This window comes from Balaenoptera acutorostrata, chromosome 2, assembly GCF_949987535.1.
Source record: "Balaenoptera acutorostrata chromosome 2, mBalAcu1.1, whole genome shotgun sequence".
Lineage (NCBI taxonomy): Eukaryota > Metazoa > Chordata > Mammalia > Artiodactyla > Balaenopteridae > Balaenoptera > Balaenoptera acutorostrata.
In genome coordinates this window covers 170327462-170355377 of record NC_080065.1, presented here as the reverse complement: position 1 = coordinate 170355377, position 27916 = coordinate 170327462, and the positions used below count along the sequence as shown (strand labels likewise).

At 41.9% G+C, this 27916-nt stretch overlaps 1 long non-coding RNA gene across 1 annotated transcript in view; it reads left to right on the top strand.

Moving 5' to 3' along the window:
- Positions 1-12882, top strand: part of LOC130707110 (uncharacterized) — a 37529-nt gene extending 24647 nt beyond the window's left edge. The window contains exon 4 of the long non-coding RNA XR_009007116.1: positions 1985-12882. This is a non-coding gene — a long non-coding RNA (uncharacterized LOC130707110). The remainder of the gene's footprint in view (positions 1-1984) is intronic.
- The last annotated feature ends 15034 nt before the right edge of the window (positions 12883-27916 follow it).

Sequence of the window (27916 nt, the reverse complement as noted above, 5' to 3'; positions counted from 1 at the left end):
GGTGTGCTCTGTTAGAAGGTGGAAAGTGACATGTCTCTTGACACAGATTTCTTCTCCTTGGTGATGGAACTTTGAAATGTAGATTTTCTACGTCCAGATGGGCCCTGTGTGCAGTGACGGAAAGTGGAAACTCTAGGGCCTCCCATCGTGGGGATGGTGTTGTCCCCTGCCATCACCGTACCACCTGTATTCAGCCCAGGTGGGCCCCAGGTATTTGGATTTAAGGTGGAATCAGGTATGTTCCCAAATGCTGGGATGGTGCCTGCCCCTCCTAGTGCAGCAGCCTTGCCGTGGTCAGGTAGATGGCAGGTTGTCTGGCCCGAAGTAGGAACAGAAGCGGTGCGGGGTGCCCCACTTAGTCCTGCCCCGAAGTTAAGTGGTCTGGAAGCCTGTGAGTGAGTGAGGCCTGGGGCTGACACACCGACCCCAAGGCTCCCACCGGCCGTAGGGGCTGCAGGTCCCATGAACAGTGGGCCCGGTGTGGTGTTGGCAAAGAGCAAGCTACTGTCCCCAGTACTGGGCATCCTGGTGGCAAGTCCGAAGCCAGTAGCAATGGACACAGCCCTGGGGAGAATGCCTGGGTTGTCGCCAAAGGCCGGCTGCGTGTTGCTGGTGGTGGCGAATAGGGAAGCTGGCGAAGCTGCCGGCATGATGCTGACTCGCGGTGGCTAGGCTGCAGGGGCGACTAGGACTTTATCTTGTGCTGAGGCTGCTGGGTTTCCCAATAGAAAATTATCGTTAGGCCTCTGCCCATCGTTGGCCCCCAATGTGGCCTGAGACGGGAGACCTAGGTCCAAGGAAGCTTGAAGTGTTGGTCTATCTGTTGGCCGGCGTTGCAGGTAAATGAGTCGAGTCATGGGCTGAGGCATTGCTACTACTGGGAGGTTTGTTCCCAGAACTAGGAACAGCCCTGTGAAATGCCTATTGGTTCTGCCTGGAGACAGGGGCAGACTGGAAAATGACAGCCTGCGAAGGAGGTGTGGTGTCCATAGGTACAGTGCCAGAGCTGCTGCCTGCTGAAGCATTGGTGACGGCCGAAGCCGTAACTGGGGGGCTGGGGAAAACAGGAGCCGAATGGAAAATGACAGCCTGGGAAGGAGGTGTGGTGTCCATAGGTACAGTGCCAGAGCTGCTGCCTGCTGAAGCATTGGTGACGGCCGAAGCCGTAACTGGGGGGCTGGGGAAAACAGGAGCCGAATGGAAAATGACAGCCTGGGAAGGAGGTGTGGTGTCCATAGGTCCAGTGCCAGAGCTGCTGCCTGCTGAAGCATTGGTGACGGCCGAAGCCGTAACTGGGGGGCTGGGGAAAACAGGAGCCGAATGGAAAATGACAGCCTGAGAAGGAGGTGTGGTGTCCATAGGTACAGTGTCAGAGCTGCTGCCTGCTGAAGCACCGGTGACGGCCGAAGTCGTAAATGGGGGGCTGGGGAAAGCAGGAGACGAGTGGAAAATGACAGCCTGGGAAGGAGGTGTGGTGTCCATAGGTACAGTTTCAGAGGTGCTGCCTGCTGAAGCACCGATGCTGGCCGAAGCCGTAAATGGGGAACTGGGGAAAGCAGGAGCCGAATGGAAAATGACAGCCTGGGAAGGAGGTGTGGTGTTCATAGGTACAGTGTCAGAGGTGCTGCCTGCTGAAGCACCAATGCCGGCCGAAGCTGTAAGTGGGGGGCTGGGGAAAACAGGGGCCGAATGGAAAATGACAGATTGGGAAGGGGCAGCAGTGTCCATGTAGACGCTAGGCTGCAAGGTGAAACTTCCAGATGCCGTGACCATGCTGGTGGAAGGGATTGCCACAGAAGTCCTGGGCTGCCCAGTTACAATAGGGGGATGGATGGTAGGGGCTGGAAGAGGGGTAGGTGAGTATAAAGGAGGGGTAGGATCTACACAGATGGGTGTTGGGGGTTCTTTTTCATGGGACGGTGGCTGGACCTTCCTTCCATTCTTGGGGATCTTTTTCCAGCGACACTGAATGTTCTTCTCCAAGGTGCCTGGGTGTTTGGCAGCAGCTAAGCACGGAAGCTTAGGAGGAGGGGGCAGCTCACCTCGATCCCACGTCAGTGCCTCGTTCCCCGACGGGGGCGACCTCAGCCTTGGCAGCGGCAGAAAAAGCGGCAGGGGAATCTTCCGCTTCCAGGGCCTACTGCTGGTAGATAGCAGGGAAGAGGAGCTTCTTGTTGGGATGCGTGAAGACTCTTCACGCTGCAGCTCCTTCCCAGACGTCGGTGAGCCTGGTGATTTGGGCCGGTGGTCTTCACCCAGCACTTTTTTTGTTGGCTTCTTCAGCAGCAGGGAACAGCATGCGGTTGGGGCAGAGGACAGCACGGCATGGGATGGGGCCTTCACCTCCCTCTTCTCACCTCCTTCCGGGGCTGTCATTTTCCATTGTGCCCCTGTTTTCCCCAGCCCCCGTGTCCTCAGTGGGAGGTGACTGGATGGTAGCGGCTTCCTGACGTTGACTCCCTGCTCAGGGCAGAAGGCCGGCGCTGGAGCAGCAGGGTGGTCCCGGTCAGATGTGGCAGCCTCCCAGGAGGGCAAAACCAGCGGGTGACAGCCCACCGGGGCCCCACGGCGGGGCGGGCGGCGGGGCCGGTGGGGCCGGCGGCGGTGGCGGAGCCAGGTACGAAATTTACACAGTAAATTGCCCATGTAGGACCGGTTGTGCGCCAAGCGATCCGAGAACAGAGTGTGAAACTGGGAGAGCTTCTCCTTCGTTTCACCTCCTCTCAAGGTCTAGCACGCACTGGACACTGGATGGCTCAGCCTGGCGCTTGTGACATGTCCATTGTACTCGTCACAGAGAAAGGGTGGGCGGGGCAGGGTGTGGGGCGGGGGTCGCATGCAAGCCCAGCCCGTGGAGAAACCCCCGCCCAAGGGCAAAGGGCGGGGCCCCAGAGCCCGACCCCTTCTGGACTTTCTAGTGGCTGGGACTTCTCGCTGTGGGTGGCAGGTGTTTGGCACCGGATGGGCCACCATGCGGAGACTGTTGGGGACTCTGGAAGCCTTCTCCTGCAGAGCTCGCCCTGCCTGGGCACCGGCTCTGCAGGCCCCTCAGCCCTGCGTATGTATCGGCCAGCCCTTGCCCCCCAAGGGGCCCAGGGGCCGGAGCCTGTTCAGAGCTGAGTGCAGGAGGCACCCAGAGCTTGCCAGGCTGTGGCCCGCCTCCTCCAGGGACCTCCCCAGCTTCTCTGCGAGGCCTGATGACGGGAGCACCTTCTCCAGGGCTGCTCAGCTGCCAGCATCACCATGAGCCAGGTGGCGAAGGTTTCTGAGCAGGGGATGCAGAGCCCTGACCCGACTGGGTGCTGCACCCCACGATGTCCCTTCCTGGCAGATAGGTTCTTTTTTCACTTCCTTTTCAAAATTTGGTAAAACAACATTTAAACCTTCGACTGCTCTTCAGGGTGTACAGATGGTAGTGGCTTAGCCGGGATTCGAAGCAAGGCTGTGTGATTCCAGAGCTCGTGCTCTGGACTGTGGCGCCTTCTTATCATATATGCTTCATGTGTTACTTTTGTTTTTTTTTTCTTGTGGCCCTTATGGTACTTAGCCCTAAGTGCCATACGTGTGAGGAACACGTACACTGCCCTGTAGGAGGTCTTCTTTTGTTCAACGCATGAATTGCTCATCCACCACACGGGGTTCTAGTCTCAGAAGATACAGGTCAGGGAGCACCAGCTGTCAGCATAGCAGCGTCCCACATTTCTAACTGAGGCTTGCAGCCCAGATTTTCCCTTTGGTCTAGTGTGAAGGATCCAGATATGTAAAGCTTATATTCTAGACAAATCATGGGCTATCCGGAAAGAAATTCACCAGTAAATTATTCCAGTTTCTCTGGCCTTCCTGGAGTATATCCAGTAAGGCATCTCATTCGTGTCTGGAAAGCAAATATATCATTTATTGCAGCTTCATCGTGGAGTGAGGTATTGGTTTAAAGTACGATCAACACAATTTGGTCATTGTGAGTATGGCAGCTGGGTCCACTGTTTACTACACATATGTAACTCTAGCGATTCTTATGCCCAAGAGAGGAGACATACTCTTGGGTGTCTAGGGCAAGGGAAACGTGTTGTTATTCAGGAGCTGGAAGCTTCAGCATGACAGGAAAGAATTGAAAAATCCTGGTCTACACATGACTTTACCTTGTTTGAAACTTGTTTCTTTGGCTTGCTTCATTGGAGTGTTTTCTCTCTCCTGGGGCTGACATTGTGTGTTCTGTATCACGCATGTGACATGTAGAAGTTTCAGAACCCAGAGTCATATAGATGAGTAAACATTTATTTATATATTTTAGTTTAAAATCTATTGAAAATAACACTGGGCATAATTCATATATTGCAAAATTAGTTTGACCCTCTGCCCATGAGATTCGTTTTATGATATGTGACAGCTAATTTGGACTTCCATCCCCAATAAACTTTGAGGTTTGAGGACACAAAAGGTTTTGCTCAGACCTAAATTCTGTCTGAAAAAAAGGGGTAAATATTATAAGCCCTTTCTAACCTCTCCAGGAGCGGAAATGATTTACAGCTGTGCCATTGAACCATAATTCCTTGATCTCATTTGAGAAGAGTTCTGTAAGAAACGATGTCTTGATTTTTGTTTGTTTTGTTTGTTCCCTGTTTTCTTGTCTTGCTTACCAACAATCCATTGTAATGCATGAGTTAGTATGGCAGCAGGCTGAGTGTTCCCTGGAGCTCATTAAATGAACTTTTGTTCCTAAAATGATGTTTGTCTCCTTGTTTTCAGCCCCTCTTCTTTCCTCTGCCCTTGACTATAACCAGAGCTCAGCAAAAGCTGACTGGCTTTGTGCAGACCCTACTTAAGGTAGTCTTTTCTTAATTATTTTATTCGTGGCTCCTCCATTTCATTGTTTGCCTTCTCAAAATGTGTTGAAATCTTTCTGTGGTTGATGACTTCCACAATGTCTTGGCTTTTATTGGTTGCTTAATTTTGGTATTTCTACAGTTTTATTTAAATACGGTTTCAGGAGGAACAGAAAGTAAATGTTTCCTAGTCTGCCATCTTGCGCTGAAAATTCCTGTTGATTTTAGCATCCAGTGTTCCCATGGGAAAAAACCCAACCCTGGCATTAATAGATGTAACACTCAAGATTTCAGCTTTTCCTGAGCAATCACTAAGGATTTAATATGTGGTCATTTCTAATGGGAAAATAATAACTGTCTCATGGAGTTGATTTGAGGATTAAATTAGATAATGAACATGAAAATGCTTTGTAAGGTTTAAAAATCTATAAAAATGTTTTGTGTTATTATTTGATTGTTTCTGTTCTGTTCTGTTCATTCCACAGAATCATCTTGAGAACACATACTGTTTTTTATGTACCTGGTATATATCTCAATTAGTTTGAAGAATTTCCCAGATACCTGTTAATATGTAGTTCTCCAATTCCAATCTTGCCACGTCCTGTACCAGTGAAACAGCACATAGGAATTTTATTTTTCTTTCTTTCTCTGGGTTGTTCAGAACCCAACGAAAGAACAATGGAATGGCATCAAAGAGATCAGGGTTCTTGACCCAGATTTACCATAAAATAATTGTGTCCTCTTGGGAAAATTATAGTTATTCTAGGCCCCTTTCCTTCTCTTTACTTTGACGGAGCTGCACTAGATGACCCCAAATAACATTGCACTCTTTCAGTCGTAGCTTAGATGTGATTGGTTTTCTGAAACAAATGACGACAATGACACACGAAGCTGTGCAACATCTCTGTAACTATGTTTTCTTAGAGTTGCCTCCATTGTACAGATGATAAGATGGCTGAGCACAGAAGCAGATGTTTTGACCAGAGGTTCCGGAGTAAATGGAGCTAAACCACAAGTTTCCTTCTTTCCTGACGCTCACTTAGCCACAACATAGGCTTCTGAATATTAAGCTGTAAAGCATATTATCAGCATAGTTTAAAAGAAGCTGTTCTTCTAGGATTTCCAATTAATAGCAGGAGGTTTTGAAATCCTTAAAAGATCATCTAATTTTGTGAGATTTACGGCTCTATTTTCCTGTCAAGCAAGTTGTATTAGTGCCAGACAATCATCTGAGCTTCTGGATGCTTCTCTGAACCTCTTGAATTTTTCTTCTTGCTATCTGAAATTCATGCCAGATAAGCCTTTTTGTAGAGAGTATGTAGAGACTTGTCTATTTTCATGTAAGAAAGCGATGCAGTGAGTCAGGATGGGGGTTAAGCCCTCATTCTCAGAGTGGTATTGAGCTCCTGGTGAAATATAATCATCATTTCCTCAGAATAGAAAAGCAGTTATCTCAAGTTTTTAATGCCATTAACTATTTATACATTTATGTATAATACATATATTTATTGTACCTACGAGGTGAGTTCTCTTCGGGAAGTACAAAGCTATTTGAGACATAGGTTGTTCATTTTTTTGTTTTCCCACAAATACTGTGACCCTTTGAGCAGGAAGGTCTATATTTTACTAACATCTAGAACAAGCAGCTAACACGGTGTCTAAGATGTAGTCAATAAATATGAAATAGATAAATGAACACATTTTAAAGGAAGGGCCAGGACATGAACAAATAGAAAATTTTCCTGTTCAGTCACAAAACCACAACAGACATAAAAATGATACAGACAACAAGTGCTACGGTCATTCAAAGAAGGCATAGAATAGATACAACGAGGATCTCCTCTATGGCACAGGGAACTCTACTCAATATTTTGCGATAACTTCTAAGGGAAAAGAATCTGAAAACGGAATCACTGTGCTCTACACCTGAAACTGACACGACATTGTAAATCAACTATACTTCAATTAAAAAACAAACAGACAATGACAACAACAAAAAACCAAAGAGGTCGTAGAAGTTCTTATGAGATTCCATAAGAGAAGAGAAGCCAAATGAGGACAGGAGAGAAGGCTTTTGAATCAGTTCAGAGGAGAAGTCACAGAGGAACAAGTCTTTGACCTGAACTTGAGATTAAGATTAAGATGAATTAATCTTAATTAATTAAGATTGCAACACAGGGATATTACAGATGAAGGTAATCACATAAACTTACTATACTGAAACTTGCAGAGGTTATGAGTGTTGTTCAAGATCCCAACGCAAGTGCATTGTGGAATCAGAATTTTAAGTGAGGCCTAATGAACTGAAAACAAACACAAAAACAAGCCCTTCCTGTGATAACCACGTTGCCTTTGAAGTCGTTTTTTTTGGTGGGTTGGTAGAAACTGGTTCCAGTGTTTTGCACAACTGTACAGTGTTTCTTGCAGGAATGACTAGTTCTGTCCCCCCGCGGCCCCCAACCCCCGAGTTGATCCTCAAAGTTTCCTTTAGAATGGACTTGCTAAAACGCAGACATGTAAGTATTCATGACGCCTGTGTCCAATCATTTCTCCTGCCATTGCCTACTTCACTTCTGGATTATATGAACAATTCACTGTCTTCATTTATGCTTTTCCCTCCTCCAAGAATTCCTTTCTCCCTATGGGGCACCTGGGAAACCCACTTCATTTTTCAAAACTCAATTTACATATTATGTCTTTTGTGCACTCTTCTTTTTAGTGTTGTGATCACACGCTCCTTTTTGCTACCCTTGCACTTCTGCATGCCTGATTGTTGCACTCGCTACACTGTATTGTGACTGTATTTTTTACATATCTCTGTGTTCTCCTGGGCAACATTCCTTGGGGCCAAGGACTACCTTTTTTCATCTATTGATGCTGCCTTAGCATGTTACTTGTTGTGAAGTAGTTAGTTATAAAAATGAGATTTGAATAAATTAAAAGTTGTTATGTGCATATTACTTATTATCACTTTACAGATATAACAGGAAAAAATATTAATGTTGGTGCTGAAAGTTCACTTCTAGTAAATGGTGGTGCTACTTGACTCTACTTATAATATTTTCCCCACTATTTTATATCTTTCTACCTGATAGCTCTTCTTTATTTCCATGTATGTTTCTTTATTGCTAAACCAAGAAAAACAGGTATGAGGGTAGGGCTAGGCCATACTTGGCTGGAATAGTAAAGAAATTGTGTGGGGTTTTGGTGAGAAAATCCTGAAGCATACAGGTCTGCATCTTCCCTTTGAGGCATGTGGAGGGGTCTGCTTCTAAAGAGTTTTATTAGCAACTAGTCAACATGCTTTTGCACAAGGCTCCTGATTAGCTGTTGGTATACTAAGAGTGAATCAGAGTTAGCGTAGTTTCTGATTTCTTTTACATTGTTAATGTGGATGATCATTTTTTACTGCTGGGGGTGGTGGTGGTGGGGAGTGAGGGAATGTTCCTTTCCTGCTCCTGGTGTCTCAGTCCCGTCAAGAGAGCTCTTAGGGTCATTTCAACCCTGCTTCTTTACTGACTCTGCCCCAGGGTGATCAAGTGACTTATATAGAAAGCTTGAAAAGAATTAAGTGAGCATGCTTGCCTTGACTAATTCTGTTCTCTCCCTTGAGAGTGTGAGTGAGTGTCTTCTGTTTCTCTCATTCTGTGTATTACGAGTTAGTAAATCTGCCCAATTCTGGGGTTCTGTTATGTGATCATTGCGTTCAAACTGGATTCTCAAGCCAAGGTTATCAACAGTAACAGGAATATTCGGCCCTCCATCTTTTCTCTTTTCTCTTATTTCCTAATTTATTCCAAACCAAATGGAATTAAGGCATTGTACTTGCTGGAAGGTAATGAAAAGACCCTAACATTTGGCGCATTACCTGGGAACACTGAGAAATAAAAAGAAAGGAGCAGGCATTTTGGAGAGGAAAATGTCCATGTGGAAAATATTTTGGTACTGCCAAGGAAGGTAGTCTAGTGCCTTGGTCTTTAATGTATGGTGGGAAGTTGAGACCTTTGACTGTTTGAAAATATTTAGGTTTGTGCAGTAAACTGCTGAAGCCTAGAAAAGGTTTAATGCATGCTGTAAAAGTGTCCTCCGTGCTTGCTGGGAGACTAATAAACTTGGAGGCTTAACACAATAGAAATTTACTATCTCACAGTTGTAGAGGCCGGAAGTGTGACATCAAGGCGTCAGCAAGGCTGCTCTCCCTACAGATGCTCTAGGGGAGATTCTATCCCTGCCTCTTTCAGCTTCTGCTGGCGGCCAGCTTCCTTGGCTTGAGGCCACATCACTCAGCTTTTGTCTCTGTCTTCACATCACCCCCTTTCTGTGTCTGTATCTTCTCTTTTGTCTGTCTCAAATGTCCCTCTGCCCTTCTTGTATAATAAGGACAATTATCATTCTATTTAGGACCCATCCAGATAATATAGGATGGAAATCCCATCTCAAGATCCTTAATGACATTTTGCAAAACCTTTTTTTTATCAAACGAGGTAACAGTCAAGGATTAGGACATGGGTATATCCTTTTGGGGGCCACCATCCAACCCACTATACCAGCCGTAAGATACTTTGATTTTGGCTGATGGCTGCAGCTTATGGCGTGGGAGAGTGGCTGTTTCTTTAGAGCCACTTAAGTAAAAGTCTGACATAAAGAAAAGGGGTGTTAGGGAGTTGCAGGTGACTGAGCAATACCTGGAGCGGAATGAATAAGGCACCCACCTGGAGGATCTTTAGTATACAGAGACCTTTACCTGGCACTTGACTTGAGAGTGTGCAGGAGTTTACAGGGCAGGAAAGTCTCAGGCAGCCGTCCACCTTGCCTTACTCTTCAGGTACAGTTTTTCCCAAGCAGGCTTGACCGAGAAAAAGACTCAATTGTAAGGAAACCCTGTTTTGTAGAACTTGTCGGCATTGACACATATGGTCTACCGTAGGCTCAAGTGACTCCCTTTACATGTGGACGCAAGCTGACACTGGATTTGTCAATTATGTTGGAGAAAGAAGTGTTCTCTTAAAGGCAGCTGCCTTTGGTCTATGCAGTTCCATAGCAGGAGGCAGTGAAAATGGCCATGGCGGCATAGGACTGTCAAATCTACGCATCAGAACTGGAGGTGTAATGTCACTCGACAGAAGCCATAATCAGTTCAGTACTGCACTGTGAACCACAAGGTCATCAATGAGGAACGATAACTCAAGAGTCCACGTGTGACAGATGCTCAGGGCTGTGCACTGCACATGGCAAATTCATAGTGACAAATCAACGTCAGGCTAATAGATTCCTCCTGGTTCGAAGTTGGCAGGTCAGAAATTTCAAATAAATGGCATAGACTAATGGACATCCTAGTGAGGCTAAAACGAAAGAGACTTTATCTTTCTCTCAAATGCCATTGAGTTTCTGCTATGTTCTTTGGTCGAATTCTGTACTGGATTCTGGGAACAAAAATGTGCCTAGTTTCACTCTTCTAGGAGTCGGGGATTGGCTTGCTTTTGAGGTTGTTTTTAAATTTTGGGGATAGTGCTGTAAAATCAAATTGTATCTTAGGAACTCTTTAGACTCTTTAAAAGCATGGTTCATGAGAGACTTGATAAACTGATAAAACAGCCAAGGCCCTAAGAGACCCACACCCGTGTCAGTGACAGAAGTCCAAGCTACAGATACTGAAGGAGCCCTCAGTCCCATTCAGGCAGTTAAAGCCCTGTCACTGAGAATGAACCAAATGTACATTTGGGAGGATTGTTTATGGACATTTAGGACTTTGGATTTTTAACCCACAGTAACAAGGACACTTGATTTCAAAATTGGGCTTTAATACTTTGGGACCTTAATTCATAAGAGCGTTTAATATGTGCCCTTTTAATTTCTCTGTGAAGAATTTGATACTGGCAATGGTGTACTTTCAAATTTGCAACATTTCTATGATTTCTGAATTGTATTACTGGATGCTTTTATGTATTTAACCTTAGTGTGTCACTTAACCTCATCAACTTTCTGTGGTTAGCTGTGCTGTGGATGGCTGGTCGAACAAAAAGTTGTTTCTGATCATTGGTTATGAGTAGCCCTGGAGTTAATTTAAATTAATGCAATTTCTCACCCATATCAGAGACTTCTGGGATGAAACTCTAAGTCGTCCACCAGCAGTTCCCGGAGGCCACTCAAATGAGTAGCCCCATAAAAGTGTGAGCAGGACTGTCCTGATAAAGGTCTATTCTTTTTCCTGAAGGGAGAGCGATATTCCGTTAATTACAGGCTTACAGTCATAGTTGAGTGGGTTAAGAGATTGAAAAAACCAGGGAAGCATTAGTGACAATTTCCCTTCTCGTTCCTAATGGTACCTCCATGTGAAGGGAATTTGATTAGTATAACTTTTAACTTCCCTGCTCTTCTATTCACTGACACTGGCTGGGTGAGGTGACCTACTTGACTGGCAAAGTTAGGAAGAATAACTGGCCATGCTTTGCTAAGCTCTTCTTTCCTTCATCTTGGGAGTGAGTCTGGTGATAGAGAGACAAAAGTTCTCTGCTCCACTGTGGACACGCCCCTTTCACATGGGTTTGCCTGGAACCAACTTGCTGCAACAAAGTGTGTAAGTCTGGATAATTCTAGAATTCAGTTGACAGACTCACTTGGCTGTCTCATGAAGCCCCTTTTCCCCACATGGGCTCTAACAGTAAAAAGTGACATAATGTGTGGGCTCCAGTGCAAAATGAAACTATAGTGCCTCTTGTTCAAACTGCAAAGAAAAAGTGTTGTTGAAAGTATTTGCACTGGGGTGCATAGTGTCCTTCCCAAATTCATGTTCACCTGGAACCTGTGAATGTGCCCAAGTAAATTCTTTTTTCAGATAGAATCGAGATAAGATGACATCATACTGGATTAGGGTGAGCCCTAAATGGGTTCTATGGGTTGTTCTCTCTTCTCTTTTTCAGCCGAAGCGTTTGGCTAATATTGGGAAGTAACACGAGTAAGAAAGGATATGATAAGATTCCTTGGACATTCTTGTTTCTTACAAAACAACTGCTTTCTTTCTGTGTTAGAAGTAAGTTCAGATTCAGATGGAAAGCGTGGCCTCCCGGAGCTGTTAACACCTTCACTTAGTCTTGGATGTGACCAGTAGCACAGAATTCTGGTGGAACTCAGTAAGACTCCAAATGGGTACGAAATAAGCATGTCATGGAAAGCACACCATAAGCAGGGTGAAAACTAGATGGGAATGGGGCAGCAGGAATGATGGCAGACACACATATTGCACATGTCTCCTCTGCTCATGCGTATATTTTATTGTCCCATAAATTTTACTTACAAAACGTAAGTTCAAAGATAAAATCATTAAGAATTTCAAGACAGCAATAGCAGAGCATGAAAGCAAGCAAGGCGTGGGGCCCTTCTGAGCATGGTTCATGCGGGACTTGACCAACTGGTAAAAGAGTCAAGGCTCTGAGATGCCCACACCATGTCAGTGACAGAAGTCCAAGCTAGAGATATTGAAGGAGCCCTCAATGCCACTCAGGCACTGAAAGCCCTGTCACTGAGAATGAACCAAAGTGTAAATTTAGGAGGATAATTTATGGACATTTAGGACTTTTAACCCACAGGAACAAGAAAACTTCATTTCAAAAGAAAGTGTGAGGTCTTCAAGTTTGCTTTGGTTATTGAGGGTCCTTTGTGGTTCCATATCAATTTTGGAGCCGTTTCTTCTATTTCTGCAAAAATAGGGGATTGTGACAGGCATTGCATTAAATCTGCAGATAGCTTCGTGTAATATGGACATTTTAACAATAGTTCATGAACATGAGATGTCTTTCCATTTATTTATGTCTTCCTTAATTTCTTTCAGTAACACTGTAGTTTTCAGTGTACAAGTCTTTCATGTCTTTGGTTAAACTTATTCCTAAGTATTTTATTCTTTTTGATGCTATTGTAAATGGAATTGTTCTCCTAATTTCTTTTTCGGATTGTTCATTGCTAATGTGCAGAAATGCAAGTGATGCGTATATGTTGATTTCATATTCTGCAAACAAACTTTGCTAAGTTGTTTTATTAGTTCTAATAAATTTTTTGTGAAATAGTTAGCATTTTCTACATCTTTTCCAATCGTTTCCCTTTCAGCCTAAGTGTATCCTTCAATCTAGGGGACCTTTTGACCTCCATCTTAGGCTTTCATCTTAATTTTCAACTTATTCAGAGTCTTAGTTGGTTAGTGTTCTCCTTATTGTTTGCCACTTTGGAGAATCCAACAACATGTTCTACTCAAGGTGAGACCTCTTTTCTCTTCCACCTCTGAAGCTGAATATCACTTATTACTTACTTCATTCTCTTAGAACTTAGCATTCGAAGTTTCAATGGTGATCTTTCTTAAAGGAGGTCAATATGCTCACTGAATTCAAGACCTCTGGTGAGTTGTGTCAAGTGTGTAGGAATCATATTAACTTGTTGGCTGTTAGCACCCCTGGAAACATTTCTCAAGTGGCGTTTGAGCCTGATATTCAGGTTTATTGGACACCGCATTGAAGAGTTTACCAGAATAAGAGTAGGCTGGTCTTTCCTAAAGCAGAGTTTATCCAAGGGTGACCTTGTAGCCACCTGCATCAGGCTCATCCCCGTTGAGTCATTGAGTGCCCTCAACCCCCCTAAACTGTAAACTCCTTATAGACAAGAGTTATGTTTTATAGCTCTTGTTCCCCTTCCCTCTACCTAAACATGCCTGGAATAGAAGGTGCCTCTATGAACAGGTGTTGCTTTATTTTAAACTACATTAAGTACATGTATATGTTCATTTCCCTGTGGGAAAGGAGGCTACATTCCACAGGATTCAAATATCAAGCCTTTAAAGTTCCTTAAACCCATAGATATATAAATAGTTGCATAACTATCCTCCCTCTATACAACTCTAAGATGATCATATCAAAGTATGGTCATGAACTGTTTTTCATTGCAAACAGATAATAAGCAAAGTGAAAGGAACTTCTTCCACCAAAGTAAAGGCCAAAGTTCAAAAAGTCAAATGAATATGGCATTTGTTACTATTCTAAATAGTAAAGAACACTGACAAGAAATATCACAGTGCTGGTTGCTATTATCATCTTTTCATTTTCCATTCCAGTTGTTGATATTATCTTCATGGGATTTCACTGAAGTTATCAAGGTTTTTTAATAGTCAAATTAAAAAACGAAATCCGGGTTTCCCTGGTGGTGCAGTGGTTGGGAGTCTGCCTGCCAATGCGGGGGGCGCGGGTTCGGGCCCTGGTCTGGGAGGATCCCGCGTGCCGCGGAGCGGCTAGGCCTGTGAGCCACAGTTGCTGGGCCTGCGCGTCTGGAGCCTGTGCTCCGCCGCGAGAGAGGCCGTGATGGTGAGAGGCCCGCACACCGCAGTGAGGAGTGGCCCCCACTTGCCGCAACTGGAGAGGGCCCTCGCACAGAGACGGGGACCCAGCACAGCCATAAATAAATAAATAAAAATAAATAATTAAAAAAACAAAAAAACCAAAAACAAACAAACAAACAAAAAAAACAAAACCGAAATCCCTTGAAATGCCAATACAAAGAAAAATGAGTCAGAACATGAAAAAATGTTTTAGACAAGTTGACAACATATATTCTTTGCTCATTTCTCTTTTTGAGACAAGTTCCATCTTATTCACACCCACATGTACAATAGACTGAATAAAATACAACCGCATCACTCGATGGTGATAAAAAAAGGAAAGACAAGCTGGTTCCAGAAAATTCCTCTGTTTATTCCTAGTGTCTTGTTGCATCTGGCAAAAAAGAGCATTTTGAAATAGTCTCTAAAGTTTTGTATTGTATTTTATAATAATTTGCTTATTTATCTCAATGTAAATATTAAAAACGCATGAGAAATATTTTAACATTTGGCATTTGACTATTCCTATCTACTTCCTTAATGTTTCCTTTGCCTCGTATGATGATCTTTTGGGATAGACAGCACATACCACTCTCATACTCCCCAGACTCTACAGCCCCATACACATGCAAAATAGCTCGTGCGGATGTGTTAACATACACTTGGTTGAGGCAGGAAGGCTGTAGGATACATAGTTCTTACACCTCTTACACTTACAAAAGTGTTTTTGGAAAGTAACCCTAGTTTGGGTGCAAGATCCATCGATTTATCAAATGCATTTCAGGTATACCTAGGTATGTCCAGTCAAATGGTAAGGCTATATTACTGGGAGACTATTTACATGAGCAAGTGAAAAGACATCAGTGAAAGAATGTATTATAACCAAGAGTCAGATATAATACGTCAGTCAAATAGAATGTAGATCCCAGAAACATATGCACACATATAAGGACAATTGATTTTTCAACAGAGCTGCAAAGCCAATTTTGAGGAGAAAGGATAGTCTTCTTGACAAATGTTGCTGGAAGCATATAGCACACGGATATTGTGCATAGATAGCCATATGCAAAAGTATGACCTTTGATACCTACGTCACATCATATAAAGAATTAGCTAAATGTAGGTCAAAACATAAATCTCTAAAACTTGGACAAAATCTTTTTGACCTTGGGTTAAGCAAAGATTTCCTAGAGATGACACCAAAAACAAGATCCATAAACGAAAAAAAGTGATAAATTGGGTTTCATCTTTGGAAGCCATTATTAATGAAAGAAAAGCCACAGGTTGGAAGAAAATATTTACAAATTATATACCTGAAAAGACTTGTGTCTCTAACACGTATAGAACTCTCAAAACTCAGTCATCAGAAAAATTTTTTAAAATTAACAATATGGGTAAAAATATTTAAAAAGAGATCCTGCCAAGGAGGTGTACGGATGCAAATAAGCACATGAAGTTGTCCAATGTAATAAATTATTATCTAAATGAAAATGAAAGCCCCAGGAGATACCACTACACACCTATTGAATGGCTAAAATTAGAAAAGTCCAAGCACACCAAGTATTGGTGAGGCAGTGTAGGAACTGGAAGTCTTTTGCACTGCTAGTGGGAAGGAACATGGTACAGTCACTTCAGTCAACAGTTTGGCTGTTTCTTTATAAGTTGAACATACACCTACCGTATGATCCAGCCTTTCTGCACCTAGATATTTATGCAAGAAAAATGAAAGCATATGTTCATACAAAGACTTGTACGTGGATCATCATAGCATGTTTATTTTTAATAGACAGAATTGTAACAACCTCGAGCACCCATCAACAGGCGAATGAGTAAACATACTGTGGTATATTCATACAGTGAAACACTACTCAGCAAAACAAAGTGATCAACTATTGATACCCACAAAAATATGAGTTACTCTCAAAATAATTACATTGAGTGAAAGAAGCCAGATAAAAGAGTCCTCACTGTGTGAATCCATTTATATAAATTTCTAGAAAACTGCAAACACATCTCTAACGATAGAAAGAATATCAGTGGTCACTTGGGGATGTGGAGGGGTGGAATGTGAGGGAAAATAAGGGGCTTTATGAATGAGGCTTAAAAACACTTGCAAGTGATGGATATGTTCCTTTTCTTGATTGTGTTGGCAGTTCCATGGGTATATGCATATTTCAGAACTTAAATTGTGTTCTTTAAGTATGTGCAGTGTACGGTGTGTCCGTTCTATTTAACAGAGCCATTACAAAAAGGCTAAGAACAGACGTTTGTCTCAACAAATAAATGTAGCAAAGAACAGAAAAGTCAAGTACAGTATGATCTCTGTCAGTTGAATTTTCCTATAGTTGAGTTCCCTCAAAAAATAGATCCCAGTTCTTAAAAGAGGTGGGACTCTTAATAAAAGGTAAAAAAAAAAAAAAAAACCGGCAAAGCCATCAGCAGGGTGAGCTCCAGCTAGTTTTCAATTGTGAGACACTAGGTGCACGGTGCAGACATGCTAGGATGTTTGTTCTTCCTGCCCAATATTTTAGAGAGGATATCAAACACCCCCGTTAAATGCCTGCAAGTGATGGCCAGAGTGGAGTTTGGAGAATGATGGCTGTGATCTTTAATATGGTTGTGCCTTTGTAAAGAGGCTCACTCAGAATTTCCACGGTAATTTTGGAGTCAACTTTTTTTGTTTTTTGGATGATATATATGTCTAACTCACCTCAAGAATATATCCACGTAGACTTCAGGTTAGGGACCAGCTGGTGTAAATTTGTGTGGTTATCTCCTGACCTAAGCTTTTAGCTTCTCTTTGTTCCTTGATTGTAGTTAAGCTTCATCTTGCCTCAGGGCCTTTGTATTTGCTATTCCCATGTTTTGGAAATATTATTTCCAGAAAAATTGTCCATAAATGATTCCTTTCTATTCTTTGGCACTCATCTCTTAAAGATATTTTTTCCTTGATTGTCCTACTAGCCTAACTTAGTCCCAATTTATCAGATTACCTTACTTCTTTCACAGAATAATAATCAAAACAAATATTATCTTTGGTGTCTCTTTGTATTTAGGTGAACTTCTTCCCAAAGAGCTCAAGCCCCACAGTGACAGAGGTTGTTACCTTTCTTATCCCTTATTCTGTGTCTTAGAACTGTGTCTGGCATGTAGTAATCACTCGAGGCCTGTTGACTGTGTAAAGAATATGTGAGTAGATGAACAGATTTGGAGTTATTTGAGGTCGCTCTTAATGATGGCTGGTGTTGGTGATTAAATTAAAACTGTAGGTTTTAGAGTTGGAAGTGATCTTCCTGAGTCTCACAGCTACGGCAAAACTCTCCCAACCGTAGCATCCCTGAGAGATGATCAAGTGTGAGCTTGAATAACTGTGTATGAAAGACCCTAGCCAGGGCAACCTCCTAGCTTTCTTCCAAGCAGGCCACAACCTTCCATGGGAGTTTGCTCCCTATTATTCAGCTGTAATTAGGAGAAAACGGTTTGATTTACCCAGAATCATCTTCTCTCAGTCCCCTTGTTCTAGTTCCTAGAGAATAGACAGAACAGAGTTTCCTCTAAATTACATCCTTTGGGTTTGCATTCCTGCCTGTAACAAAATAAGCACCGTGCTACGGCAAAATTCCCCTTGATTGTCTGCCACTTGTTGCTACATTGCTTGTTAGTGTTTAGAAATAATTTGTGTTAATGTTCCACATTATAATTGATGGAGTACAGAAATAAAAGAGATCTGGGGGTTATGTCAGAAGCAATCAGACAGATATTTTAACTTACCCTTTTAATGTATTTAATGCTGACACTGTGAGGAATTGAGTAGTATAGTCACCGCATTATTGCCATTGCTGAAAAAATGTATTTATGGTGAAATTTATGGTAACTTTGAAAGCATTAGCTGATGGGGGAATTGTCAGCTACATCTTAGAGCTCTGAGCATTTCTCAAAAAGTTGTGATACGAAACACCTCTGCCTTTTCTTGTATTTCTGTTATGTTCAGCTACTTCACAAAAAGCATTCTTCATATTCCTGAAATAATGATGGGCTTAGTTGAGATTCTTTTGGGTCCTAAGGGAACAACATGTGTGCATAATAGTGTCGAGTTACACAGAGCCTGGATGTTTGGCTCCAGACTGAAAGCCCCATGGAGTCGTTTTTTCACATCTCTTCACCAATGTGTGTGAATGGGAGAAAACCAAAGTTCTGGTTTGTTCCATCAAGGGGAGCCACACTCCTTTTACTTTTGCTGTGACAAACAAGTAAAGAGGTGTAAAACATCTGAAAAGAGCCTCTTAGGGTTTGGTAGAACGCTTAAGTGGGATGTAGAGAATATACAACAAAAAGGAAAGCAAGTGAGTACTGCTGGCAAAGTTTTTCAAGGACAGCTAACAAAATAATAATAGTAGTAACAACAATAGTAAGATTGATTTTAAAAGACTTAAGAGTGGCATGGATTCCTAAGCACTCTACCTGTATTAACTCCACGCCACAGCTCTGTAAAATGGGTGAGGTTATTAAGAGGAGGTTGTTTTTCAAAGAGTAGATGAAACACAAAGAAGTAACACTCCTGAAGTCCCACCACTACTAAGTGGTGGAGCTGGGGAAAAAAGATCCAGGCAAATTAATTTCAGAGTTAGTGCTCTTAACCAGTAGGTTATGTCCCACAGGTAATATTTGCACATTTTGAAATCACTTTACAAATACTATTTTTACCCCTAAAGTACACAGGGAATACCCAGGGAAATTGGCCTTATAATTATTTTTATCTCTTTGCCACTAATCTGTTAACTTTTGGCAGTTCAGTATCCTTCCCCAACTTCTTAAAAATTCAGCCTACAATCCAAAACAATAAGGGCTAGTGAAAATAAATGTCTTGTAAGTCCAGTTCAAGAGAGCAACTAAAAACTAAGGCCCCCAAGGATGTAAAAGGGAAAGCAAAAGAAAAGAAGAGACAAGAAGCTCAAACCTTATGATTAAGCTCCACGTTGTTAGGTAAAGGGGCATTTAATTAATGCTTCTTTAATACCTTGTGCACAGAGGCATGGCTCTACAGAAGCCAAGGAGTCTCCCCTTTCATCACGGATTCATGGTATGCTTCTGGCAGGGTCACTTCCTTCTTTGAGCCTCAGAGCTTTTCATCAAGACAGTGAGGGAATTGGAACAAGGTTAGCTCTCACAAGCCAGCTCTCATGTTCTTTCATGTTACCTGTGAGTCTAGGTAAGTGCCGAATGTCTTTACCATGACAGATTATATTTTTTCTTAACCATTTCTCTTCTCCTGATTTTTACATAATTTCTAATACATAGTAGAATAGTAGAAAAGAAAAAATACCGCACTGAAAAGTAACTGATACGCTAACTTTCCATTCTCATTTCACTGCCAATTCAGCCAAAAGCCTTCTGTAGAATTCTGATGCAGACCATGAAAACACACTGTAAGTGTGTTTTCCATATTTGGTAGTCCTGTGATTTCCATTGGCAGAACTATCTTGGACTGTCATCTGAAAATCTATCAAAAAGAAATTAAGTAATAGGAATTCATATCAATGATATTGGAGAAAGAAATCCTTGAACTTATCTTACTGTGTGAACCTTCATCCATGTGCAAGACCAACAAGAAAGGTTCAATTTTAAAGGCAACATATTCCCATGAATAGAAGGGAGAACATAATACAAATAATATATAATGCTAACATTATGTACATACACATATATACAAGTGGTCTTGAAATATATTCCCAGATATTAATTGGATTAAAGTTTGGGGCAATAAAGCATTTTTTCTCATAGAGAACATTATTCTTTAAGGCACATACAGACACACATATCCGCCCTGCTGGCCTCTCACAGTTTCAGTTGGTTCCAGTCATGTTCCCAGTTCATTTCCACATATATTTATTCTCAGATTAGTGATTTTTGAACAGGTGTTCATCTCTTTAGAAATACCTGTGCCATGACCGCAGAGTACTCAGATTTCTTTTTGGCATTTGGTGGCATATGATGGGGAAAGTGACGAGTTGTATGACAGGAGAAGTAAAAGGTGAAGCTTAGAGTAAGTAAGACTTTATGCATAGGTCTTAGTCCCAAAAGGAAAAGAGAAGGATAGCAGCGAAAGTCATTGGAATAAAGGACCTCTCAGATGAATCAGCATTAGGATAATTCATTGGTTACTGGCTGTCCAGTCGGTTTAGGTTATAAAGTATTCCTGAGTGACTGCATCACTTTATGAAAGGATCTACCTAACTATAGCTTTCTTTTGCTGGAGTTAGTTTATATGGCAATAATATGCATCGAGAATGACAATTGTGAATTCCTGTCTTCCGCAAAGTGAAGACACTCGTTAAGGTACAAGTTTACCCAAGACTTCAAATGATTTATCCATACTGTACTAACTGAGACTGTGTCTTAGCATTCTTCTTTGTTAAAGGAGATAACAAGGCTAACTTTTTTTTTTTATCATTCATCATTTTTATACATATCAGTGTATACATGTGAATCCCAATCGCCCAATTCAGCACACCACCATCCCCACCCCACCGTGGTTTTTCCCGCTTAGTGTCCATACGTTTGTTCTCTACATCTGTGTCTCAACTTCTGCCCTGCAAACCGGTTCATCTGTACCATTTTTCTAGGTTCCACATACATGCGTGAATATACGATATTTGTTTTTGTCTTTCTGACATACTTCACTCTGTATGACAGTCTCTAGATCCATCCACGTCTCAACAAATGACTCAATTTCGTTCCTTTTTATGGCTGAGTAATATTCCATTGTATATATGTACCACAACTTCTTTATCCATTTGTCTGTCGATGGGCATTTAGGTTGCTTCCATGACCTGGTTATTGTAAATAGTGCTTCAGTGAACATTGGGGTGCATGTGTCTTTTTGAATTACAGTTTTCTCTGGGTATATGCCCAGTAGTGGGATTGCTGGATCATATGGTAATTCTATTTTTAGTTTTTTAAGGAACCTCCATACTGTTCTCCATAGTGGCTGTATCAATTTACATTCCCACCAACAGGGCAAGAGTGTTGCATTTTCCCCACACCCTCTCCAGCATTTGTGGTTTGTAGATTTTCTGATGATGCCCATTCTAACTGGTGTGACGTGATACGTCACTGTAGTTTTGATTTGCATTTCTCTAATAATTAGTGATGTTGAGCAGCTTTTCATGTGCTTCTTGGCCATCTGTATGTCTTCTTTGGAGAAATGTCTATTTAGGTCTTCTGCCCATTTTTGGATTGGGTTGTTTGTTTTTTTAATATTGAGCTGCATGAGCTGTTTATCTATTTTGGAGGTTAATCCTTTGTCCGTTGATTCATTTGCAAATATTTTCTACCATTCTGAGGGTTGTCTTTTCGTCTTGTTTATGGTTTCTTTTGCTGTGCAAAAGCTTTGAAGTTTCATTAGGTCCCATTTGTTTATTCTTGTTTTTATTTCCATTACTCTAGGAGGTGGATCAAAAAAGATCTTGCTGTGATTTATGTCAAAGAGTGTTCTTCCTATGTTTTCCTCTAAGAGTTCTATAGTGTCCGGTCTTACATTTAGGTCTCGAATCCATTTTGAGTTTATTTTTGTGTATGGTGTTAGGGAGTATTCTAATTCCATTCTTTTACATGTAGCTGTCCAGTTTTCCCAGCACCACTTATTGAAGAGACTGTCTTTTCTCCATTGTATATATTTGCCTCCATTGTCATAGATTAGTTGACCATAGGTGCGTGGGTTTATCTCTTGGCTTTCTATCTTGTTCCATTGATCTATATTTCTGTTTTTGTGCCAGTACCATATTGTCGTGATTACTGTAGCTTTGTAGTATAGTCTGAAGCCAGGGAGTCTGATTCCTCCAGCTCCGTTTTTTTCCCTCAAGACTGCTTTGGCTCTTCGGGGTCTTTTGTGTCTCCATACACATTTTAAGATGATTTGTTCTAGTTCCGTAAAAAATGCCATTGGTAATTTGATAGGGATTGCATTGAATCTGTAGATTGCTTTGGGTAGTATAGTCATTTTCACAATATTGATTCCTCCAATCCAAGAACATGGTATATCTCTCCATCTGTTGGTATCATCTTTAATTTCTTTCATCAGTGTCTTTATAGTTTTCTGCATACAGGTCTTTTGTCTCCCTAGGTAGGTTTATTCCTAGGTATTTTATTCTTTTTGTTGCAGTGGTAAATGGGAGTGTTTCCATAATTTCTCTTTCAGATTTTTCATCATTAGTGTATAGGAATGCAAGAGATTTCTGTGCATTAATTTTGTATCCTGCAACTTTACCAAATTCATTGATTAGCTCTAGTAGTTTTCTGGTGGCATTTTTAGGATTCTCTATGTATAGTATCATGTCATCTGCAAACAGCGATAGTTTTACTTCTTCTTTTCCAATTTGTATTTCTTTTATTTCTTTTTCTTCTCTGATTGCCATGGCTAGGACTTCCAAAACTATGTTGAATAATAGTGGTGAGAGTGGACATCCTTGTCTCGTTCCTGATCTTAGAGGAAATGCTTTCAGTTTTTCACCATTGAGAATGATGTTTGCTGTGGGTTTGTCGTATATGGCAAACTTTCTGGAGAGTTTTTATCATAAATGGGTGTTGAATTTTATCAAAAGCTTTTTCTGCATCTATTGAGATGATCATATGGTTTTTATTCTTCAAGTTGTTAATATGGTGTATCCCATTCATTGATTTGCATATATTGAAGCAGCCTTGCATCCCTGGGATAAATCCCACTTGATCATGGTGTATGATCCTTTTAATGTGTTGTTGGATTCTGTTTGCTAGTATTTTGTTGAGGATTTTTGCATCTCTATTCATCAGTGATATGGGTCTGTAATTTTCTTTCTTTGTAGTACTTTGTCTGGTTTTGGTATCAGGGTGATGGTGGCCTCATAGAATGAGTTTGGGTGTGTTCCTTCCTCTGCAATTTTTTGGAAGAGTTTGAGAAGGATGGGTGTTAGCTCTTCTCTAAATGTTTGATAGAATTCACCTGTGAAACCATTTGGTCCTGGACCCTTGTTTGTTGGAAGATTTTTAATCACAGTTTCAATTTCATTACTCGTGATTGGTCTGTTCATATTTTCTGTTTCTTCCTGGTTCAGTCTTGGAAGGGTATACCTTTCTAAGAATTTGTCCATTCTTCCAGGTTGTCCATTTTATTGGCATAGAGTTGCTAGTAGTAGTCTCTTAAGATGCTTTGTATTTCTGCGGTGTCTGTTGTAACTTCTCCTTTTTCATTTCTAATTTTATTGATTTGAGTCCTCTCCCTCTTTTTCTTGATGAGTCTGGCTAATGGCTTATCAATTTTGTTTATCTTCTCAAAGAACCAGCTTTTAGTTATATTGATATTTGCCATGGTTTTCTTTGTTTCTATTTCATTTAGTTCCACTCTGATCTTTATGATTTCTTTCCTTCTGCTAACTTTGGGTTTTGTTTGTTCTTCTTTCTCTAGTTCCTTTAGGTGTAAGGTTAGATTGTTTCCTTGAGATGTTTCTTGTTTCTTTAGGTAGGCTTGTATAGCTATAAACTTCCCTCTTATAAACGTCCCTCTTCCCTCTTAGAACTGCTTTTGCTGCATCCCATAGGTTTTGGATCGTCGTGTTTTCATTGTGATTTGTCTCTAGGTATTTTTTGATTTCCTCTTTGATTTCTTCAGTGATCTCTTGGTTACTTAGTAACGTATTGTTTAGCCTCCATGTGTTTGTGTTTTTTACGTTTTTTCCCCTGTAATTGATTTCTAATCTCATAGCGTTGTGGTCAGAAAAGATGCTTCATATGATTTCAATTTTCTTAAATTTACTGAGGCTTGATTTGTGACCCAAGATGTGATCTATCCTGGAGAATGTTCCGTGCGCACTTGAGAAGAAAGTGTAATCTGCTGTTTTTGGATGGAATGTCCTATAAATATCAATTAATCTATCTGGTCTATTGTGTCATTTAACGCTTCTGTTTCCTTATTTATTTTCATTTTGGATGATCTGTCCATTGGTGTAAGTGAGGTGTTCAAGTCCCCCACTAGTATTGTGTTACTGTCGATTTCCTCTTTTATAGCTGTTAGCAGTTGCCTTCTGTATTGAGGTGCTCCTATGTTGGGTGCATATATATTTAGAATTGTTATATCTTCTTCTTGGATTGATCCCTTGATCATTATGTAGTGTCCTTCCTTGTCTCTTGTAACATTCTTTATTTTAAAGTCTATTTTATCTGATATGAGTATAGCTACTCCAGCTTTCTTTTGATTTCCATTTGCATGGAATATCTTTTTCCATCCCCTCACTGTCAGTCTGTGTGTGTCTCTAGGTCTGAAGTGGGTCTCTTGTAGACAGCATATATATGGGTCTTGTCTTTGTATCCATTCAGCAAGCCTGTGTCTTTTGGTTGGAGCATTTAATCCATTCACGTTTAAGGTAATTATTGATATGTATGTTCCTATGACCATTTTCTTAATTGTTTTGGGTTTGTTTTTGTAGATCCTTTTCTTCTCTTGTGTTTCCCACTTAGAGAAGTTCCTTTAGCATTTGTTGTAGAGCTGGTTTGGTGGTGCTGAATTCTCTTAGCTTTTGCTTGTCTGTAAAGCTTTTGATTTCTCCATCAAATCTAAATGAGATCCTTGCTGGGTAGAGTAATCTTGGTTGTAGGTTCTTCCCTTTCATCACTTTAAGTATATCATGCCACTCCCTTCTGGCTTGCAGAGTTTCTGCTGAGAAATCAGCTGTTAACCTTATGGGAGTTCCCTTGTATGTTATTTGTTGTTTTTCCCTTGCTGCTTTCAATAATTTTTCTTTGTCTTTAATTTTTGCCACTTTGATTACTATGTGTCTTGGCGTGTTTCTCCTTGGGTTTATCCTGTATGGGACTCGCTGCGCTTCCTGGACTTGGGTGGCTATTTCCTTTCCCATGTTAGGGAAGTTTTCGATTATAATCTCTTCAAATATTTTCTCCGGTCCTTTCTCTGTCTCTTCTCCTTCTGGGACCCCTATAATGTGAATGTTGTTGCATTTAATGTTGTCCCAGAGGTCTCTTAGGCTGTCTTCATTTCTTTTCATTCTTTTTTCTTTAGTCTGTTCCACAGCAGTGAATTCCACCATTCTGTCTTCCAGGTCACTTCTCCGTTCTTCTGCCTCAGTTATTCTGCTATTGATTCCTTCTAGTGTATTTTTCATTTCAGTTATTGTATTGTTCATCTCTGTTTGTTTGTTCTTTAATTCTTCTAGGTCTTTGTTAAACATTTCTTGCATCTTCTCGATCTTTGCCTCCACTCTTTTTCCGAGGTCCTGGATCATCTTCACTATCATTTTTCTGAATTCTTTTTCTGGAAGGTTGCCTATCTCCACTTCATTTAGTTGTTTTCCTGGGGGTTTTTCTTGTTCCTTCATCTGGTATGTAGCCCTCTGCCTTTTCATCTTGTCTATCTTTCTGTGAATGTGGTTTTTGATCCACAGGCTGCAGGATTATAGTGTTTCTTGCTTCTGCTGTCTGCTCTCTGGTGGTTGAGGCTATCTAAGAGGCTTGATGGGAGGCTCTGGTGGTGGGTAGAGCTGACTGTTGCTGTGGTGGTCAGAGCTCAGTAAAATTTAATCCACTTGACTGTTGATGTGTGGGGCTGCGTTCCCTCCCTGTTGGTTGTTTTGCCTGAGGCAGCCCAACACTGGAGCCTACCTGGGCTCTTTGGTGGGGCTAATGACAGACTCTGGGAGGGCTCACGCCAAGGAGTACTTCCCAAAACTTTTGCTGCCAATGTCCTTGTCCCCACGGTGAAACAGAGCCACACCCCGCCTCTGCCGGAGACCTTCCAACACTAGCAGGTAGGTCTGGTTCAGTCTCCCCCAGGGTCACTGCTCCTTCCCCTGGGTCCCGATGCGCACACTATTTTGTGTGCGCCCTCCAAGAGTGGGGTCTCTGATTCCCCCAGTACTGTCGAAGTCCTGCAATCAATTCCCACTAGGCTTCAAAGTCTGATTCTGTATGTATTCCTCCTCCTGTTGCCGGACCCCCAGGTTGGGAAGCCTGACGTGGGGCTCAGAACCTTCACTCCAGTGGGCGGACTTCTGTGGTATGAGTGTTTGCCAGTCTGTGAGTCACCCACCCACAAGTTATGGGACTTGATTTTACTCTGATTGTGCCCCTCCTACCGTCTCATTGTGGCTTCTCCTTTGTCTTTCGATGAGAGGGTGTTAGAACACATCCCTGGACCCAGGGCAGTACGAAGTGTATTATGGTTAGACCCGAGGACTCAGCAGGCCCGTAACTTTGGTCTGTTCTCTCCTGTCTACCGTCCTACGTCTCCAGCTGTCAAGATTTGACAGTCGAACCAGCAGATGTGATGTGTTCAAAGCATTTGCTTCTGATGTCAGATAAGCTCCTTTCCCACATCTAATTTCTCTGTAAAAGCAGAATTGTTGTGTTATTATGTGTATTGTAATAATGCTGCTTAGACTTCTTAGGTTAGGAAACTGGTGACTTGCCAAAGACTTCCAATATAGAAAATGTCAGTCTCTATCACTGTCCCATGTGACTTGAGGGGCAAACCTAGATAATACCAGATGGTCACACGCTATCTATTTCATTCCTGCCACAGGATTAGCTGTGTAAGTCGGGAAGTCTGTAGGTTTACAGGTGGGTAGTAAATGCCCTGTTACCTGCTAAAGATGAGTATCCGTGGTTTGCTCCAAGGCAGGGTTTCTCAACCAAGGGATTGACTTTTGGGGCCAGGTAAACCTTTGCTGTGGTGTGTGAGTCCTGTGCATCGTGGAGTGTTTAGCAAGGTCCCGACCTCAACTCACTAAGTGCCCGTAACATTCCCTCTCTCTCCTCCCAGTTGTGACAACCAAAATCACCTTCAGACTTTCCCAGATGTCCCCTGGGGGGCACAATTGCACTCAGTGAGAAGCAGTGGACTCAAGGCTACCAATATCTTTGAGGTAGACTTGACGTCCTGTTGTAAGAGACATACTCATTCTCCTGTTTTTACTTTGGAAATTAGATGCCACTGTTCATGATCCTTATTCAGATGTCTGTAATTAAGTTGAGTCAGACTACCCACTCACAGGTGGGACACTGAGACAGAGGGAAAGAGCTTGTCCAAGTCACATGGCCACATCCCTTGCCTCCTAAGAAAACGTGTCACAAGTGAAAGCAAGCTGGCTCTTGTAATATTGACACGTCTTTGTTTTTTGAAACAAATGTGCCAGTTTTAGAGTTGTTCTTTGCCCTCTAACCTTTTGGAGGGCATACATAGCCTTCAAGCTTCTGAAGAAACGAACTGGGGCACTCTTTCCCAAGCAGGAAGCAGTTTCACTGGCAGTGTGTGAGAGGCCTTGGGGACTTGGAGGATGAACACTTGTCGCAACAGGGTTTATCCCGATATGCTAGAGTAAGGCTCAGTGCACCACACCGGTGTTATCAGGTGGTGTTGGTCAAATAAGCAGTATTACGGAGAGAATCTTACTTTAGTCAATTTAAAGTTTTGAGATCTCACTATGTTTTTTAAAACAGGTATTAAATACATGCATTTGGTAAAACAGTACAAAAGGCTGTTTGGTACATAGCAGCCAAAGAAAAACAATGTGGCTATTCCGTGCTGAGCTATGCTGTGAGCGTTATCAAATAGATACTGGATTCTGAGGCGTTTGTTCAGGGACAAAAAAGAATATAAAATATCTCATTACCACAACTAAGGAGCCGGCCTGTGGCAACTAAGACCCGGCACAATTAACTAACTAACTGACTATTTTTTAAAATCTCATTAATA